This window comes from Chlorocebus sabaeus, chromosome 9 (genome assembly GCF_047675955.1).
Source record: "Chlorocebus sabaeus isolate Y175 chromosome 9, mChlSab1.0.hap1, whole genome shotgun sequence".
Taxonomy (NCBI): domain Eukaryota; kingdom Metazoa; phylum Chordata; class Mammalia; order Primates; family Cercopithecidae; genus Chlorocebus; species Chlorocebus sabaeus.
Window position 1 is genome coordinate 118,703,728 of NC_132912.1, and position 11,571 is coordinate 118,715,298.

The window sequence follows — 11,571 nt, forward strand, 5'->3', positions numbered from 1 at the left end:
AACAAATACTTTCCCATCATAGTCTTGGGAATAGTCATGCCCCTTCTAAGAAGCTTTCTCTTGATCTCAGGAGTGCTCTCCATCAGTGTAACTGCAATTAGTGTGCCTTTCTTTACTGTTGTCTGCTGTAGCCATGTTTATGGCCCAGTTGAAAGTGGCCAGGTCTTGTGTGGCCCATGTGCTGGGTTCACCTGCTATTTTACTTTGCCTCTTGTTTCTCACCCACTTCAAGTTTTTATCTGGCTAAATTGTATGGAAGCTGTCAATATCCTTTTTGGAACTGATATGGTTTGGCTCTGTGTCCCACACAAATGTTGTCTCGAATTGTAATCTCCATGTGTCAAGGGAGGGACCTGGTAGAAGGTGATTGGATCATGGGGGTGGTTTCCCCATGCTGCTCTCATGATAGTAAGTGACTTCTCACAAGATCTGATGGTTTAAAACTGTGGCACTTCCTCACTCTCTCTCTCTCTCCTGCTGTGACATGCGAAAACTGTGCCTGCTTCCCCTTCGCCTTCTGTTGTGATTGTAAGTTTCCTGAGGCCTCCCAGCCATGTGGAACTCCTCCCAGCCATGTGGAACTGTGAATCAATTAAACTTCTTTTCATCATAAATTACCAGGTCTCAGGAAGTTCTTTATAGCAGTGTGAAAACAGACTAATACAGGAACCAAGCAAGCGTTAGCTAAATAAATAGGACAATAGACTAATAGATGGAATAGGAAAGTAGCTGAAAGAGAACTCGGCAACTCCTGAGTGATTGTTCTAGGCTGTGCTGGAAGACCTAGGGCCCTTTTCTTAGTAGTTGTTCAGTAGTTCATGTTGATAGCAAAGCCTTACTCTCCTTATTATAGCTGACAAATTAATAGATTGGCACACTTTTAAAAAGTAGAGTTTGATGTGCTTTTCGTTGTGTAAACTAATTGTTCCATATTGAACATTTAAAATTTATGAAAAAGTAGAGAGAAATCGTCCAAGGTCCTGCCATCTGGAAAGAATCACTGTTAATATTGTGCCCTGGAGCCCTGGAGACTTCCAGGACTGACAAACCCAACAGAGGTCTTTGACACTGAGACTTGTGCAGTCTTCTCATTCTGAGAAACGTGGATCTACCTGGACCCTGCAGGTGCACCTGCCTCAGAGGAGATGTACCCAGGAGCACTGAGCAGAGTTCTTGGTACGCAGTTAGTGCTCAACAAAAATTAGATATTCGTTCTTGTTTTCACCATTTAAAATGAAACCAGTGACTACTCTAGGATAGTCCCTGGGGGTCAAGTTGTTACATACTTGAGCCAAGCTTTCCTGTGGTCAGAGAGGGGCAATTCCCACATCACAGGCAGTCCTACCCTGGAATCTGGGCAATGGGCCATCTTAGCTTTTCTCTCTCTCTTTGGAAACATGTTTCCCTGGAGCTATTTACAGATTACTGCATCTTTATTTTTGTTTCCACATTGGCCCTACCTTGTCTTCAAGTCACTTACCAGTTTTTGCCTCCTACCCAGGTAAAGAAGGATAAAAACTTAATAAAGTAAGGCTAAATGACACTAGTCTTGCTAAGAATAAGGGTGATGATGCTGTGTGTGAAGAACGCAGACAGTAGCATTGGCTTGGCTCTTACACTGATCTTGGCAAACCAGGACAAGCCTTCGGATGGGGCACCTATGGGGCAGAGGCACTGTGGTTCCGGTTGTGAGGTCTGAGACTTGTTAGGAGCTTGACAGAAAATTCTTGGAAGACTGGTGCTTCACGTTGACAATTGCAATGGTTAAGGGAAAGAAACCTTTCCCACATAACCTATTCAGTGTAATAAGGTGTTTGATGGGTAATAGGAAATGCCTTACCCAGTTTCTGACATATTTTGTATTCCTTCCCTCTTACTTTGACCACCTTGGGTGGGAGTTCTGCTTCTTGGACCCTTTTTGTCTATTTTTGAATTTAGACAAACTGCCTCTCCTTGCAGGAGGGGTGACCCCAAGCTGGGGCTGGCTTTGAAAAGTGTTTGCAAGGCTCAGCTGTGTAGTTGTGAATTAGCATAACTGGCAGGTCCCATCTGTCTGGGTTACATTGTATAACGGAAGCTGCCCTGTCTTTTGTTGTTTAATTCTTAAGATAGATTCTGATCTTATCAATGTCATCACAGGTGGAGAGAAAAGAACACAAGCTTTGGAATCTCACTTACCCACATAAGATACGTTTATTAGTCTCATCTTTAAAATGGAGGAAATAACCGTGTCTTCCTCCTGGGCTTTCCTGAGGAGAAAATGAGATTATATTTAAAGTGCACGGCACATGTGGGTGCTCAGTGAGGGTAGCTGCTGTGTCGATGGTGCAACCTTCTCTGCTGCAACTCAGTAAGCCTTCTCTGCCAGGTGGGCACACAGCATCCACCCTAGGAGTGCAGACTTCCTAGGGCTAGTGATAGATTTTACCATCCCTGGCTAGTGATAGATAGTTTACCATCCCTGGCACGGTACCCAGCACGAACAGGCACTTGGGTCTTTCTCAGCCTCACTCAGAAACTGGCTGGCTGTGTTCCTTCTAGAATAAATTCCCTGGCCACAGATGACTCCAAAATAAATATCAAATCTTCCATCCCCAAACTCTGGACTTGTCTCTTGACTTCCAGATGAACTGTCTCACCAAACCCTGTGCCAGCAGGTGAAACAACCCAGGCCCAAATTCCAACTCAGTCTCATGGCCCCCACCTGTCCCATCCTGGAAGTATTTCTGAGCCTGCACTTCTACCTTCTGCCCCTTTCCTTGGTGTCCCAAGCCAGGCGTTTTCAGACATTTTGTCACATGACAGCATTCTCCAACAGCAGATACAAAATGTGAGCCGGGTGTGGTGGCTCACGCCTGTAATCCCAGCACTTTGGGAGGCCGAGGCGGGCGGATCACAAGGTCAGGAGATGGAGACCATGGTGAAACCCTGTCTCTACTAAAAATACAAAAAATTAGCTGGGCGTGGTGGCGGGCGCCTGTAGTCCCAGCTACTCAGGAGGCTGAGGTGGGAGAATGGCGTGAACCCGGGAGGCGGAGCTTGCAGTGAGCCGAGATTGCGCCACTGCACTCCAGCCTGGGCGACAGAGCGAGACTCCGTTTCAAAAAAAAAAAAAAAAAAAAAAAAAAAAAATGTGAACAGGGGTGTCAAGGGGACAGCAAAAGGATAAGGAACTCTACTTAAACCTCCACCTCAACATTGACCCTTGAACACACCCCAAAACCTCCAAGGCTCGGGGAGCAGTTTGCAAACCACTGCCCTGGACAACTGAAACTGCTACCCAGGGTGCTCACCTGCATCCACCCCAGTCCCTGCTTCACAGCGCTGTCCCAGGAGACATTCCTAAGCCCTCTGGTTGTGTTTCTCCCCTATCTAAACATGTGCAGTTGCTGTCTACCGCCTGCGTAACAGAGCCCACTTCTTAGCTTGGCATTGACACTTGCTGGCTGTGTGACCTTGGGCAAGTTATGTACTCTCTCTGTGACTCAGTTTCCAGATTTGAAAAATGGGGTTGTGTTGAGGTCAAATCTGATTGTGCATATAAAATACTCAGCTCTGTGTGTGGCACATTATAAGCAAATGCTCAGGAAATCTTAGATGATGATATATTTATTTATATACATATCCCTTTCTTACTTGATTGTAAACAATGTAGAAAATTCACAATCTTGTGCCTAATATGGGGCCTGGTACATGAGTGTTTGCGGTGAGGATTTTGACTCCTATATAGTTTTGAAGAATTGTGGTTTAGGCCTTCTAGATTATTATTTCTCAAAGTGTGTGCCAGAGACCACCTGTATCAGAATTGTCCTGAGTGTGTGCGGGCACCTAGGCCCTATTCCAGACTCACTGAACCAACATTTCTGGGGGCAGTGCCCAGGAATCTTCATTTTGACATAATCCTCTAGGGACTGTGATGTGCTCTGCAACGAACTCTCAATGTAGGTGGTAAATCCTTGAGGCCTCTGTTTCTCTCCCAGGCTCACAGGAGCTCTCTCAGCCTTGAGATGCTAATTCCAAAGTACCATTCCCATCAATCCATCTGCATCAACATTTAATTTTATTTCAATTTTATTTCAAAATCCTCCTCCTGTCCCCTACTGTCATACAATCAGCCCCATGCCAGAAAAACTGACTTCAACCCAGAAGAATTCTTGCAGATATTTTTCCTCTGGCTTTAGTCAAATGTCGTTTTGGAGGGATCAGGCCTTTTTGAGAGCCCAGGTCTCACTGTGTAACAGTTCACTAATAACAACAAAAGGCTCTTCATTTGTCATTCATTTGCTTTCACAGTGAAGGCTTATTTTGGTGCCACGGCAGCAACTAATTAATTATTTGCGGTTCTTTTGTATTTTACCAACACTGGGCCAAATTTACATCATGGAACAAGCCATCCATACAGTATGTGTCATAATTACTGTTTTGTAATTTCACACCAGCAAAAATTTATTAAAACTTCACGGCTCATTAATAGTAAGTGATCATAATCACTTAATAGAAAAGGAAACTGTGTTAATGACCGCGGCTTTGATTAACATATTTGACCTTAAGTCAGGAAGTCAAGTGAAATTAATATCACTGAGTGTTGAACATAAGGTTATTTACAGTGCACATCATTTCCATCATCATAAAAGGCAAATAAACCGGTTTTGAATTTGACTAGATTTGAAAGCCTTTTAACTCTTCATAGCAAATTAAGGCAATGTTAATGAACTCCTATACAATGACAATTAAGTGACGGGATGTGAGTAGATGCAGAAATGGCTCTTCTCTACCAAATGCTGAAACAATGTCATTTAACTGGGTAAACACGCTGAGGCGTTATGAGTTACTAAAGCCTGTCTTGCAAGAATTTAGTAAATGGTAGCAGGCACTTGGCAATCTTTTGAAGACTTCAGTCTCTCCTAACAAAATCAATGAACGAGGGCACATGAGGCATCGTAACTCAGGAGAATCTTACTCCCACAAGATTGTTATTGTGTATTAGAAGAACCAGCTGTCTTTTGGAATGTCATAGGTTTTGTCGTACGACCCCAAGGCAGATCAGATGGAATGACCTCCCTAGAGTGAGAGGCTCCCTCCATTCCCTGAAAAGTCTGAATCTTCAAGGTCTGAACAGAGGGAAGAGAGAAAAGCATATAAACTTCCAGTAGGGCGGGAATCATATTTCTCTGTTTCCCAAAGATAGCGTCCATCACATGATAGGCCTCCAGCGAACTTGCTAATGGAGGAAGGAATGAGCCTGAGGGAAACCCAGTTCATCTATTCTTTCAAGAATAAGTCAGTGGCCAGGTGCAGTAGCTCACACCTATAATCCCAGCACTTTGGGAGGCTGAGGTAGGTGGACCGCTTGAACCCAGGAGTTCAAGATCAGCCTGGCCAACATGACGAAACCCTGTCTCTACAAAACATACAAAAATTAACTGTGTATGTGGCATGCACTTGTAGTCTCAGCTCAGGAGGCTGAGGCAGGAGGATCGCTTGAACCTGGGAGGTGGGGATTGCAGTGATCAGAGATGGCGCCACTGCACTCCAGCCTGGAAGACAGAGTGAGACCTGGTCTCAAAAAATGAAAAAGTGCACATTCAGACTCCTACTAAATGCCCTAAATGCCCTCCTGGGTCCCAGCATCACTTTCAGTTTTACTGTTAGTGTCACCGTCAGTTTTTGTTGTCATCTTCTTTACAACAGCAGCTGTTACCAGCACAGTAACTTCATAGCAACTCCCTGAGGCAGGTTCTTGTATTTACTCCATTTGACAACATGGAGGAAACTGAGGCTCAGAGAAGTCAAGTCACTTCATCTCCAAAGTCTGTATCTTCAGAGTCTGTGGACTGGGAACACACAGAGAAGTCTGTCCTCTCTTTTGGGGGGTGTCTCTGAGGCAGGGGAATAGGGTCTGGAAGGCAAGGAACCTAAGGCCTATTCAGGCTGACTTCCTAGAACTAAATCAAAAGGAAAACTCCAACTTTCCACACCCAAGTAACAAAAGGGCCAGAGGCTACTCCCTTTGCAAACCCCCTCTTTTTCTGCATGGCAGATGAAACATTGAAAGTACCTCTGATTGGTCCCTTCCCACAACCAGTCAGGTTGGTTGCAGGCCAATTCTTCATTTGCATAGGAGTGTAACTTTGTAACTTCACTTTTGCCGTTGAGCCGTTGATTGGTTGCTTTTCCCAACCAACCAGACTGATTGCATGCCAGGACTTCACTTATATAGAGTGTACACCAAGAAACAAATAGGAAACCACCAGAGGGTATTTAAACCTTGGAAAATTCTGTAACTGGGCCCTTGAGCTGCTTGCTCAGGCCTGTTCTCATCCTGTGGAGTGTTTTCATTTTCAATAAATCTCTGCTTTTGTTGCTTCATTCTTTCCTTGCTTTGTTTGTGTGTTTTGTCCAATTCTTTGTTCAAAGTGCCAAGAACCTGGATACCCTCCACTAGTAACATTTCCAGCCTTGCTGGGGAGGGGAGGCTCAAGTTCACAGAACCACAGGTCACATGGGAGCATAGGAGCAAGCCCATGAGAGTTGGGCTCCCAAAGATGGAAAACTCATTGTCAACTGGAGTGACTTGGAAGGCTTCCCAGAGAGGAGCTGAGGGGATGGGTCGGTGAGCGGGGGAGGTGGATGGATGGGGCAGTGGAGAAAGTGGTGAGGAGATCTGCTTATTTGGGTGCAAGGGGAAAGTAGGAGTAGAAGTAGAGAGGTAGTTTGGAGTCAGAACCTGGGAAGCCTTGAGAGCCTGGTGACAGTGGATTTTGAGAAAATCAGTGTGGAGAGGAAAGGGCAGATGCTGTCGCAGGGGAGAACCCACAGGTGGAGGTGCAGGGACAGAAGGGAGGGCGGAGGCTTGCTGGCCAATGGGATACAGGCAGGGAGGGAGAGGAATAAGTCAACCTGAATGATGGAACCTGACGCTGGTGACTGGGGAGGTCATAGGCATCCTGAACGTAACAAGGCCACCGTGGGATCCTCTCCATTCTTCTGGGATCTGCTGCTCCCTCGGTGTAGCCCTCCCCTGCAAAGAAACCATGTGCACTTGACTGCTGGAGTCCTGCCTGGGAGTGACTGTTGTTCACTTTTCACCTTCTGGCAGTGGAGCTGGATATGAGACTTACAGGCTGAGTCTGGAGTCAGACTTTTAAAATGTTGCCCATGAAATGACCACTTAAGGAAGTCCTGTTTCACTCTCGGAAATCCCAAATTAAGAAAAAATCCAAGCACGTGCATTGGTTGGTTATTCACCATCCTAAAGGATGACCAATGTAACACCTCACGTTTCTTTAAAGATCTTTTCCTTTCATGGCCTTGAAAATGACGCGATTTGCAGGAAACCTCTTCAGGTTGTCGCAGGATGACACAGAGGTTACAAAGCAGACCCTTGCATTAGGCTGCCTGGACTCAGACCCCACGGTCCCCTCTGATTCATGGGACTTTACCAAGTTACTTAACCTCTATTTCTTCATTGGCAAAATAGAGACTGCAGTACCTGCCTCGTAGGCTGCCCTGGAGACCCAATGTAATCATCATGCTTAGAAGAGGAACCACCGATGAAAGTAGGGGCCCTCTGGAAACAAGTCTTTGATTCCAGATGTGAAGAGACAGAGACCAAGCAGAGACCCAAACAGAAAAGGACTGTATGGTGGGGAGGTGTGTTGGGGGAGGACAGGGGCCTGTGAACAGATCTGGAGGTGCTAGTGTCTGAGCAACCTGGGCTTTGCTGGCTTGGTGCTAGTTCTGGGGGTGGAGTGCAACTGGATGTAGGCGCTCCCTGCTCGCATAACACCTGGAGGTCATCAGCTCCACTGGGGCCAGTACTGGCAGCCCCCGTCATTGACCTGGTCCCCACACCTGGGTTTGCAACCTTGAGTCATTTAAGTGTCCAGTGAGGAAGCCACCACCCCCTGCTCCCTTTGGTGATCCACCAGGGCTGAGGCCCCTGAGCAAGTGAACAGCACGCTGTGAGATCTCTGGCAACCTCAGGCTAGGCACATGAAGTTGCCTACTTTCTGAATGATAGCAGGGGTTATTCAATACCACGTAAAAACTGCCTTGAAAAACTCAGTAGAAGAGAAAAATACAGTAGACTGTACGGGTGTGCTCTGCAAAAGCAGATAGTAAATTAAAATATTTTGCAATTCTGGCATGTGTGGGAAGATGTCAGAAAAGAAGACAGGGAGCTGGAGGGGAGGCCATGACACAGGGGAAGGGGGCTGAGAGAAGGACTCCTGGCCTGCAGGGTCCCCTCTGCCACTGGTCAGACAGGCACATCCTGGAATGGGGATGATCAACCAGCTCCCCAACCACCAGCGGGGGTGTCCAGGGAGAACATGCCTGCCTGTGAAGGTGCTCTGTGGACTCTGAATTGCTCCCAACTTGGTGACTTTGTCTGAGCACCTGAAGCATCCTCCAGTGACGGAAATGTTTGGAAGAAGGAAAACAAACCAGGCTTGTGTCAGAGTGTGGCTGCTCTCCTGTTCTGATACTGAGCCTTCCCAACTGATGGGCCTGGGGATTCACTTTCTGTTACCTGGAAGGGAAGCAAACTTACGCCAGAACAACGCATCCCAGAAGTCACATTTTTCTTATTGCCTGGTTTATAATTTCTTCTCGGTTTGGGTCCTAGTTTTTGAAGCTCCTTTCCAAAAGCTGAATTTCTTGATCTGCTCACTTCAAAGGGAGATGCCCTGGTCCTGAGGTGCTAAGGCAAAGGAAGCTGCTTCTGCCATTCTGTGGCGGACCTCAAGGTGAGGACCGTCAAGTCCAGTGCTTTCTCCCCTGCAGGTTGTCTGGGTGTGGGCAGAAGTGGGAGAGGTCGAGATCTAGAATCAGACGGGGACTAGGGACCAAAACATTTTCCTGAGCCAGCCACCCTGCCAGGGGTCAGACATTTAAGACCTGCCCCCACCACCTCCCCTCGTCTGCTGTCCCCAGACTGAAGACAGACCAGGCACAGAGGGTGACAGCTGGAAGGGGATTCTGAGGAGGGTGGCTGAGCACCCAGAAGTCAGAGCTGCGTCATGCACTTCCCAAGTTGTAGGATACCAGGCCAGCTAGGTTTCTCCGGGCACAGCCTGTGGGTAAATGAGATTCTTTAAAACACTTAGGCAGGCTTTTGTCACTTGGTGTTAACTGTATACGTTGCCACGGCTTTAATTGGTTTTATGTCTGGAATGAGGGACTGAAATGGAAGCGTGAGTCTAAGGGGAGCAGTCCCGGCACTCAGATGGCTTGTCATATTTCTTTTTAAATCTGCTGTTCTTTTCCTTAAGGCAAGGGAGGTAATCTAATTATCTTTTGAAGACAAACTCATGCCGCATTATGCTGACTTGGGCAGCTCTCAGAACCTAGCCCCAAATGTGGATGGAGGGAAATGTGGTAGGGCCGAGGGGTGTGGGTGTACCTGCGAGCTTTCCTGCTCAGAAGCCAGGAGACTTTCTTCCCACAGGCCTGAGAGCAGAAGAGGGTGTCTAAATGGGCTCGGACATCAGAAAACAGAATTGGAGTCCCACCCTGGCTGTGTGACTTTGCATCAGTCATTTGCTCTCTCTGAACCTCAGTCTCCTCAGTTGCAAAATGAAATGAAATGTATCTGAGCTGCTATGAGGACTGAATGAGATCATGTGCACACAGCCCATCCATCCCCAGGCTTGGTGCATGGTGAGCACCCAGCAACTGACAGCTGTTACTATCATGAGCCTTCTGAGAGTACCATCTGCAGGGTGGGGTTCATTCTTGGAAGAGCTGACCCAGCCTCCCCTTGGGCTGGGAAGGCCCTGCATGGAAATGACTCACCCTTACGTTGTCAACCACAGGGAGAGGAGTTATTTTAAAACCCTCCTATACAACACAATGCACAGCAGGTGCCCCTAAGGTGCCTCTTCCCTAAATTGCAGCAATTAATCTTGCAGGAGGTGCTGGTGGGGGCAGCCACTCACTGCTTCTTGGGCTGTGCAGGGCTTGGCTGACTGCAGTAGGGAACTCTGCAGAGCCCTGGGAGCGCTCTGAGTCAGGGCTGCGTCAGCCTCTCTCCTCCAAAGAGCAAGGCTCAGAATCTGAGCTGGGTTCCAGAAATTGCACAGCTTGTCCTTCCTTTACTTTTTATTCTCTAAAAACAATGGGTACAAATAATATATGGATAGAGTAAAACCTATGTAAAAACTATATCCAGGGAATATTCATGTCTGTCTATTACCTTTCTAGCTACCTATCTATTTATGGTCAATTACCTATCTATAGAAATTTATCATCTATCATCTATTAATATCTCTATCTCTACCTATTTGTATCTGCATCAATTATCTATCCATCATCTATTATTTATAGTTATTTATACTTATCTATTATCTACCTAGCATCTATTGCCTACCTGTATCATCTATATATCTATTGATCTACGTACATCTAGCTGTCATCTATTTACCATCTATCAATCATCTATCTATACCTGCCGATATCTATACCTGTCTACCTATATCGATGTAGAGTATATCATCCCGCTCTCTGTCAATCATCTATCTATGATCTATCTCTATCATCAATTTTTGTCTACCATCTATCTTCTTAAACTCTATACAAATAGGACAATATTTTTCACCATCCTGTACCTTGCCATTTCACTCAACACACTATAGACCCCTTTTGGTTTAGTGGATGTACGTCTCCTTTTTCAAAATAGTTGCTTAATATTCCCTCATCTAGCTGTGCTATAAGTTCTTTAACCAGCTCACTATTGATGGGCATTCAGGTTGTTTCAAGTCGTTTGTTATTACAAATTATTCTGTGGTAAAAGTAGTATTGCATGCGTCTTGACACCCGGTATAAGAATGAAGGGTAAATTCCTTGCAGTGACATTGTTGGTTCAAAGGAGATGTAGATTTTAAATTCTGATACATATCGTCATACAGTTTTTGCTTTTTTCTTAAAGATCGTCCTTATTTATATAACCACCCAGGCCAAACGCTCACCTTATCTTTTAAATATGGCGAATTCTCTGTCTACCAGCCTGGATGGCAGACATCTCTGTGAGGCTAAAGCCCATCAGGGCATCCAGCACTGCCAGTTTATGGGACTTTTATGGATACCCCTGCTCATATCTTCGCATCACTGTGTTCTCGTTTATGTTTTATTTATGTCACCAAACACAAGCAGTCTTGTATCTTGTTTCTGTCATAGATTTTATTCACTTTCTTGGCATTTCTCTCAGGGTTTTATTAGTCATTTCTTGTTCCAGCTCCTAAATTTTCTATCACCTGCATCCCAGGGATTTGGTTGCATTCCGAAGATGATTAGAATATGAACGGACGGGGGTAGGAGGACCTTGAAGGTCCCCAGGGTGCTCGCTGCGGCTCTGTCTCCCACTTCTGCTTGATGATTCTGGGAGTGTTCTAGTCCTGCCCATCCCCACGGGCCCTGCACCATCTGTGCTGACAGCTGGGGTTCATTTCTCCGGGAATGAACTTGGGGATTTCTGCAAAAGCTGTCCCGAGAAGCCCAGAGCCAGGTGAGCTGCTGGAATCTAGGCTTTTGTTATACCTTTAAAACACCAGGCCAAGGTCCAAATGTTCA